The sequence below is a fragment of the Triticum dicoccoides genome, chromosome 1B (assembly GCF_002162155.2).
Source record: "Triticum dicoccoides isolate Atlit2015 ecotype Zavitan chromosome 1B, WEW_v2.0, whole genome shotgun sequence".
NCBI lineage: Eukaryota > Viridiplantae > Streptophyta > Magnoliopsida > Poales > Poaceae > Triticum > Triticum dicoccoides.
Genome location: NC_041381.1, coordinates 177,122,848 through 177,131,926, shown reverse-complemented (window position 1 = coordinate 177,131,926; position 9,079 = coordinate 177,122,848).

Below are 9,079 nucleotides of genomic sequence, written 5' to 3'. Positions count from 1 at the left end.
CATCTCTGGCCCGCCCAGGACGAAAAGCCCATTTCCTGTCATGATTTTTTGTCATAGAAGTAGGAGCCCACCACATCTATGATGATACCGGGTTTTGTCACAATTATCATCATAGAAGTGTCATATGTATGACAGAAAAAAAATTCTTTTGGCCCAAAATGTCTCTGATGTGTCTTTTTTTTGTAGTGAATGCAAGATGAAGAAGAAGATCTTCCACCACACATTAATGATCCATATGTCGAAGACGTGGATGATGGACATGAAGTTGAACCTCGTGAAACTCTCACCTCCATCATGCCTCGAGTGGTCGGTCATGTTGATGTTGACAAAATCCTCACTGGCATATCGTAAGGTAGAGTCACTCGTAAACATTTGACAAACTTTTGTGCTCACCTCTCGTTTGTGTCTAGTGTTGAGCCTCTCAAGGTACAAGATGCATTGATGGACACCAATTGGCTCGTTGCTATGCAAGAAGAGTTGAATAGTTTTGAACGCAACCAAGTGTGGTCATTAGTCAAGAGGCCAACTACTGAGCACAACATCATTGGAACAAAATGGATTTTCAAGAACAAGCAAGATGAGAATGGTGTAATCATCCGTAACAAGGCAAGGTTAGTGGCACAAGGGTACTCACAAGTTGAAGGTGTAGACTTTGGTGAGACCTTTGACCCCGTTGTCCGTCTTGAATCCATTCGCATCTTACTATCTTATGCCGCTTTCAATGGTTTTACATTACATCAAATGGATGTGAAGAGTGCTTTCCTTAACGGTCCTCTACAAAAAGAAGTATATGTATCGCAACCACCTGGGTTCATTGATCCCGATCACAAAGGCTATGTGTATAAACTTCATAAGGCTTTGTATGGCCTCAAACAAGCACCTCATGCTTGGTATGATCATCTAAAGAAGCTTTTACTCGATGATGGTTTTGTGAGAGGGGTGATCGATCCCACTCCTTTTACTAAGAGGGACAAGGGTGATTTGATCTTATGCCAAATCTATGTAGATGATATCATTTTTGGTTCTCCTAACATTCATCTATGCAAGAAGTTTGCTGCTTCCATGACCAAGAATTTTGAAATGCCACTCAATGCGGATTTCAAGTTCTTCCTCGGATTTCAAATTCAACAATTTCAAGAAGGAGTTTTCTTGTCTCAAGCAAAATACCTCAAGGATATCCTAGAGAAGTTTGGCATGTCTGATGTTAGTCCATGTAAGACACCCATGCCAACCAAAATTGTACTCACTGAAGACACAAATGGTATTCCTTTCGACCCATCTATTTACCACTCTATGATTGGTTCATTGCTTTATCTTTGTGCATCTAGACCAGACATCATGTTTAGTGTATGCATGTGTGCTAGATTTCAAACTTCCCCTAAGGAAAGTCATCATAAGGCGGTTAAGCATATTCTTAGATACCTTGTTCACGCCCCAAAAGTTGGGTCTATGGTACCCCAAGGATGCTAAGTTTGAACTCATTGTGTACACGGATGCGGATTGGGCTGGAGACAACGTGGATCATAAGTCCACCTCTGGTGCATGCCAATTTCTTGGACGCTCCTTGGTAAGTTGGTCTTCGAGGAAACAAAATTGTGTTGCCCTCTCCACCGCAGAAGCTAAATACATTGCAACCGCCAGTTGTGCAACTCAATTACTATGGATGAGGCAAACTTTGAAGGATTACGGTATCACCTACAGAAATGTGCCTCTTCTATGTGATAATGGAAGTGCCATAAATATTGTTGAGAACCCCAAAGATCATACCCGCACCAAGCACATTGATATTAGGTATCATTTCTTGAGAGATCATGTGTAAAAAGGTGACATTGATATTGCTCATGTTGGCACAGATATGCAACTTGCAGACATTTTCACCAAGCCATTGGATGAAGAAAGGTTTTGTCAACTTAGGCGTGAACTTGGTATCTTGGAGCTGGACAACATTATGTGAAATCTAGTACCCATGCATGCATTTTCATAATGTCTTGTCTTGATGTAGGCATATATTTAGGGGGAGATATTCAATTCATGAGTACTCTCACCCTACATAATGCATAAATAGAACAAACACTCTCAAAGTTATCATGGTTCTCGAGCTATGGTGCTTTAACATGGTGGAGTCGTGACTATGTGCCCGAAGTCAACATCTTTGTGGTACTATGTTCCATATGCTCAAACATGGTGACCTCAGTCACCGCTTGTGAATTGCTTATATGGACCTTTCTTTACTTAATATTGTTGGCTTGTTATTACATCTTAGTATGGCCTTAGATTTCTCAGGTTTTCACCCCTATGAATCTCTAAAAACTCCTTGGCGGAGTCTAAATCAAATTATATTAGTTGGCTCCTTACAAATCTTCCCCTTCGCCTGCTTTTTCTGTCCAGTGGTCGGACATCTGGCTCCACAGTCGGACATCCGGGCTCTGGGGCAAATTCTTCTGCTGCTCAAACTTCCATCGAGCACCTTCCAGCGGCCAGACATTCGGGACTTTGCCAGACATTCGGGCCCTGGGAGTTTGCTCACTGACCTCGACTCATTGGATATCCAAGCCAGGACCCTGGATGTCCGGCTGGTCGCCCGCAGCCACACATAATGGGGGAGGCCTCAGGATTTGGGGGCAGTTCCAAATCCTCTACCTTGCTCTCCCCATCTATTCCAATAGCCGCCTCTGCCGCCGGACTGTGCTCCGGCGCTGCCCCGGCCATCTCCTTCGTCCTCTGGCCCCGATCTCCTGCCCACGCCTTCGTCTCCTCCTAATCTATGTTTCCATCCAATCCATTCCTTGGGTTGCGGTGTGAATCACTCAGGAGGGACCGGTTCGGGTGTTGTATTGTGGATCATTCACCGGTGTGCTTCATGCTGCTCTTTCTTCTCGGGGTATGGATGCTTTCTCCTCCTCTTTTTCTTTTGACTCAAACATCCTAGGCTTTCATGACTATCTTGATGTATATATCTCTGTTAGACATTTGCAGTCTCTTTCCTAGCCTCAAATCCTCTCTATGTACCTGGCTAAACTACTTAATCTGGGAACGTCGATATTCTTGATCTACCACTTGGACTTCTCCTTATGGTCATGTTAAAAAATGTTCACTTTCCCGTGGTTAATTAATTTATCCTTGTGCATAATTCCTTTTGACTCCTTCTTATCGGTATCTCTATCATGTATTCGTTGCAGTCAATCGCAGGCAAGGCTCCACTGACTTCGAGGAACATGCTTGACCTAAGAAGAAGACGACCACCACCGGTCCTAAGAAGAAGACGACCACCACCGGTCCTAAGAACAAGCGTCGGGAACCATCACCGAGTCTGTCGGCCTCTGATCCGGATGATGAGGACTATGGTGGGGAGGAAGAGGAAGAGATCCCTGCTCCAAGACACTCTGTTGGCCAGTCGAAACCAGGCACTCAAAGGGCTCCCATGCCTCAGGTCCGTGGAGCTTCCATGCCTGTTGTCCATGGTCATTGCATCTCCATGGAGCTTCCTCACAGCGGGGATCGCCCCACTCACGATTTCAAAACTGTGGGGGCGGGTCCATATCTTGAGTTCCGTCGGGATGTCAATCAATATGAGATGGTGGTTGATGCCGAGGATCCTTGTTTTCGTACTCGTATGCAGCAGGATCTCTATTCCAGTTTCGTCCATGGGCGTGGACTCGCCACTCACAAATACTTGGATCTCAAATTCCTGCGTGATCATCCTGCCATGTTTCCTAACAACCCGGTCAAGATCATTGATGATATGACTCTAGGTCCTGCAATGACCTTCAGGTGTGATTGGAATGAAGCTGCCATTCTTTAGTTCTATGCCACCTGTTTCTTTGGTCCGGACAACGCTCTCACATGGATGACCGATGACACTACGCTGAGCATCACCTATGACCGGTTGTTCAGATTGTGGGCCTCTCCGGTGTTAGAAGTTGCATCCATAATATGGATCCAGAGTATAAGCCCAAAGGGATTGATGCTTGCTTGCCTCTTGTGAAGCCTACTTCTCAGCTCACTGAAGAGGAACGTGGATATCCACTTAATGAGATATCCATCTTCCGTGCTCCTTACTACATTCTCTATCAGTGTGTGCTTCACACCCTCTATCATAAGAAGGGAGATCGCTCAAGGGCTCACAACTATTGTATTGACTTGATGGTTCATATGCATGACAAACCCACTGAGCCTCTGGACACGGCCCATTTCATTTGGCATGAGATCCGTCTTTGCAGCTTCATTCAGACGCGCCAGTTTCCTCATGCTCCATTCATTCAGGATATGATTGACCACACTACTCCCTTTGAGGTGGTTAAGACTGCTGTGCACTTAATTTGGAAGCCGCCCGCTCATATGCGCATGGTGGCTAATGCTTAGACTGCTGCTCGTACTCAGCCTAGGAGGTTTTCTAGTGGGACTCAACCCACTAGTTCCTCTGTTCCATCTTCCTCGACCGCTCCTCGTGGCCGTCTTGCCTCGTTCTTGGGAAAGGCTCAGACTGCTATTATGAAGGCAATCACGTTCAACTGTCAGCGGAATCATGATGTGCATAAGCGCCTCATCATTTCGAAGAATCATCTCAAGCAACGCCTCCATGACCGTGGGAGTCCCGTGAGTGATGATGATCCTCTTCCCGCTGCTCCGTCCTCTTCCACCTTCGGATACCGATCTCGTGTTGAGTACCCCGAGTTCTATGATGATGATGATGATGACATCCGCCAGGAGTGATTTCATTGGTGTTCTTCTAGTTCTTCACCCCTTTTTGTGTGTTGCTGTCAAAGGGGGAGAAGTAGTATCTAGTATTATCTTAGTATGGTCATGTTATATGTTGGCTATTTGTGTTAGATATTATTCAAACTTGTTATGGTGCTACTTATGGTACTTGATCATTTGAGACTATGTTATTATCCTTGTGGCTATGAAATGTTTTAGTCTATGTGTTATGGTGGTTTCATATGTGCATGTCTCTCACATTTATATCTCTTTGACCTACATATGCTACCATGAGAGTTGGTGCTGTACATCCTAACATATTCATCTCATGCACACAATTAGGGGGAGCTAAAAGCAAATAGAAACATAAACATATTTTGTACTTTTGCTCTCATGATTGTCAATGCTAAATTTATTTATTGCATCTATGATACTACATGTATGATTGTCATTAGCAAACAAAAAGAGGGAGATGAAAGTGCAATCATGCCCTTACATCATGTTTTGATGTTGATGACAATTTACATGTAGGTGTCTAACTATGTTTGTCAAGTAAATCTCAGGTGTTAGTCCCCGGTTCATCAAAGTGTGTGGCTCGTGAGCATACGAAGTTGATTTTACCCGAAGTATACTCAAGCAAGAAGTATCAAAAAGAGTGCATCGTTTAATTTCTTGAGTATACGATCCCGCACTATTAAGAGGGGATTGGTAGGGTTAGTGAAATACTTGCTCAAGCTACAATAATTCCTAGCTTCAAAAACATAGGGTCACACAAAAAATACTTTGGTGCATATGTTCTTTTTGCTCCCATGCGGGATGTCCAGGCCGCACCCCAGATATCCGGCCCACTTGCCGAATGTCTGGCTCACTGCTATTTAGACACCAGTAGCTAGGTCTGCACGTTCTCGCCGGATGTCCGGGCTGCACTCCGGATGTACGGGACTTCCAGCCATGCAGGATGTCCGGACTTTGCCCCGAAGGTCCGGCTCCCTGTCATCCAGACTCCAGTAGGTTTGCACGTAGTTGCCGGATGTCCGGGCTTCGCCCCGAATGTCTGGGCTTTCCTGTGTTGCCGGATGTCCGGGCTTTGCCCCGGATGTCCAGCCCCTCTGTTTTTATCTATGCTTCTCCTCTGTTCTTCAAGTGCCTCGCCAGCCCGAATGTCCGGCCACCTTGCCTGGATGTCCAGCCTGCCCGTTCACTAGTGCTGCAATGGCCACATTTGTGCTCACACTATATATAGCCCTTCTCCCCCTCAGGAGAGGGTTGACCATTCACTTTGACCAAACCCTAGAACACATTTCACTCTCTCTCACACACACTCCAACACCAAATCTTAGATCCCTAAGGGATTTGAAAGCATTTGAGAAAAGTTGTCCACCCAAGTGATAGATCCACTCCTTCCCCTTCTTTGCACCCAAGGAATTCGTGATTTGAGCAAGTCTTGAGCTTTTCCCCATCGTTCTTGTTACTCTTGGAGGTTGGAGACTCCTAGGCGGTAGGAGTCTTTTGGAGAGGAATCGTTCTTTGTGATTACCCCCGGAAAGTTTGTGAGGGCTTGGAGACCACCCCAAGGTCTACCACTAGTGGTTGAGAAACGCCTTCGTGGTGTTGTCTCAAAGGGAGAATAGGGTGAGCCTTCATGGCGTTGGTGTGCCTTTGTGGTAACACCCACCTCTCTAATGGTGACGTAGCTTCCCTCCAAGGAAGTGAACATCGGCATAAATCCTCGTCTCTCGGAGTTGCAGTTACCCCTAACCCTAACTCCCTACTTGTGGTTACTTGTCTCTTAGTCTTTACTTATATCATATTGAGTTTGCGTCTCTCCTACTCGTGTTACTTGTTTACCTTGCTTAGCTCATAGCTTCACTCTTGCAATTGTTAGGCTCAACTTTATATTCCGCATTATTGCCTAAAATTATTAAGTAACAATTAAAATTTGTAATTGTACCTATTCACCCCCCTCTAGGTCCATCTTGATCCTTTCAGTATGAACCATAGAGAAGTTGGAATACAGTAGGTTTAACACCAAACTAAATAAAGAATTAGTTCATTACAGTACCTTAAAGTGGTGGTTTATTTTCTTATACTAACGGAGCTCATAAGATTTTCCGTTGAAGTTTTGTGTTGTGAAGTTTTCAAGTTTTTGGGTAAAGATTTGATGGATTTTGGAATAAGGAGTGGCAAGAGCCTAAGCTTGGGGATGCCCAAGGCACCTGTTGGGGATATAACTACTGAGTATAAACCGCCCAAGAGGGGACAGGTTATACTCATAAGGAGTCATCCGTATTAAAGCCCATGAAGACAAGGAGTATGGTGCTTTACTACAGAGACTTGAAGGCCCAGAGCTCAAAGGAGGATTAGGGCCCGTAGATATAAACCGCCATGAGATATGTAACTTGTATTGTAAGATAGGAAAAGGCAGAAACCAAGCCGAACACGTGTATGAGCCGGCCTCGGGATTCTGTAAACCGCCGGGCACCGACCTGTGTATATAAAGGGGCGACCCGGCGGCGGTTCAGGGACAAGAAAAACAACTCAAGAGCCAGGTAAAGCGGATTCGCTCCCTGATCATCGAGACCCCATCAATTCCACCACAACTGGATTGTAGACTTTTACCTTCACCGCAAGGGGCCGAACCAGTATAAACTCCCCGTGTCCTTTGTCCGGTTTAACCCCTTTAAGCTAATCTCATTGCGATGGCTCCACGACTAAGTCCTCACACTAGGACATCTGACGTGACAATTCCACGACAGTTGGCACCCACCGTGGGGCTATCACATGATGGTTTTCAGTTCTTAAAGGGAAACTTCGAAGGACTCAAGGGATACGAAGTGGGCCGGATGACCAAGAGTCGTCGCAGCAAACTCTACATCGACGATGCAGGATGGGGCCCCGATGCCGGCTCGATCGAGTACGGGTACCGGGTCCCCTTTGGAGGAATTCACGTCTTCATCGGCAAGATCGGTGAACTGGGCCCTGAGCCGGACATCTGCGCCGACCTCATCGAGATGGCTTAGTGTGCAAACCCTGCCCGGGTTCAACCTACCATGAAGCATGTGTTCGTAGGATTCATCCATGGTGCGGAGTCCGAACCGGTGTCCGACGGTGAGACGGTCGTTTATTCTGATGGCGAATCATCCACCGGTGAGACCGAGTCACTGTACCAACTGAAAGATGGCCGGTTTGGGGGTTGTTCCGATGGCGACAGTATTTTGGACCCCCTTGAACTGCCGAACCGGGTTGCGATCTTCATGGCTGGTACGCAGCCCATGTTGCAATCCTCAACTGCAGCAATAATGATTTCCGGAGCGGCAGCTGGGGCAGGAGGCCCTGCACGCCGGCCGGCTCAAATTCTGTCCGGTTTATTGGATGACTGGACGACATTGTTGACCATGGTAGTTACCCCGGATAATCAAGATCAGCATAACACGGAGGTCATGAAGCTGCGAGATCAGATAGCTCAGGCCAAGGAGGACTTGGCGGCTGAGGAAACCAGGATGGCTGATGAGCGGGCCGCTTTGGATGCTCAGGCGCAGCGGATTCAAGAAGAAAATTACCGGCTCATGCTGGACCAGAACGCTTCAAACGACGTGTTGAGGAGGAGGCACCGATCTCGTCTACCACCGGTTTATGAAGCAATGAATCTTTTCAGCACACCAGGAGCAGGAACCAGTAATCCGGCGGCAGCAAACCAGATCGAAGCACCTGGGACAGGAGCGCTGGATCAGCCCCGGGCAATGGGCCCGCCTCGTCGAAACCTTAACCCGCCTCAGTACATGCCGACACCATCGGGTCACTTCTCCACCCCTTTGGATAACATGATCGCTGCGGTGTCGCGATTGGCAGCTATTCCAATGGAGGGCGAGTCTCCAGCGGAGGTTGATACACGACGCGCCCGAGATCTTCTTTAGACAGCTATGGTTCAGCAGCAAGCCTATTCATATAGTCGAGATAGAATTCATTCAACCCCTCGCCCGAGCAGGAGTTACAGCAGGCACAATGATGAACCGGCTGTGTCAAGCAGTGCACGGAACCGTGACGCCCCTCGAGGGCCTAATCCAGCGCGCGGTGGGGCAAACACTCAGGACGTGGTGGATAATGGTAGAGCGCGTCGAGAAGCCGAGTTAGCAGCACAACTTACTCCGGTCGTTCGACGACGTCAGTGGAACGAGGTCTTGCTTTCAGCTCTTGGGGGGTGCCGTGTCTCACCCCGGCTCTACGCAATGTGCGGCTGCCCAAGGATTTCAAGGGCCCACGTAAGGTGCCCAATTACACCGCTGATTTACCCCCCGAGTCATGGGTTGAAAGTTATGAGATGGCAATGGAGATGCTGGATGTGGATGAAGCGGCATGTGCGAAGTACTTCACCATGATGCTG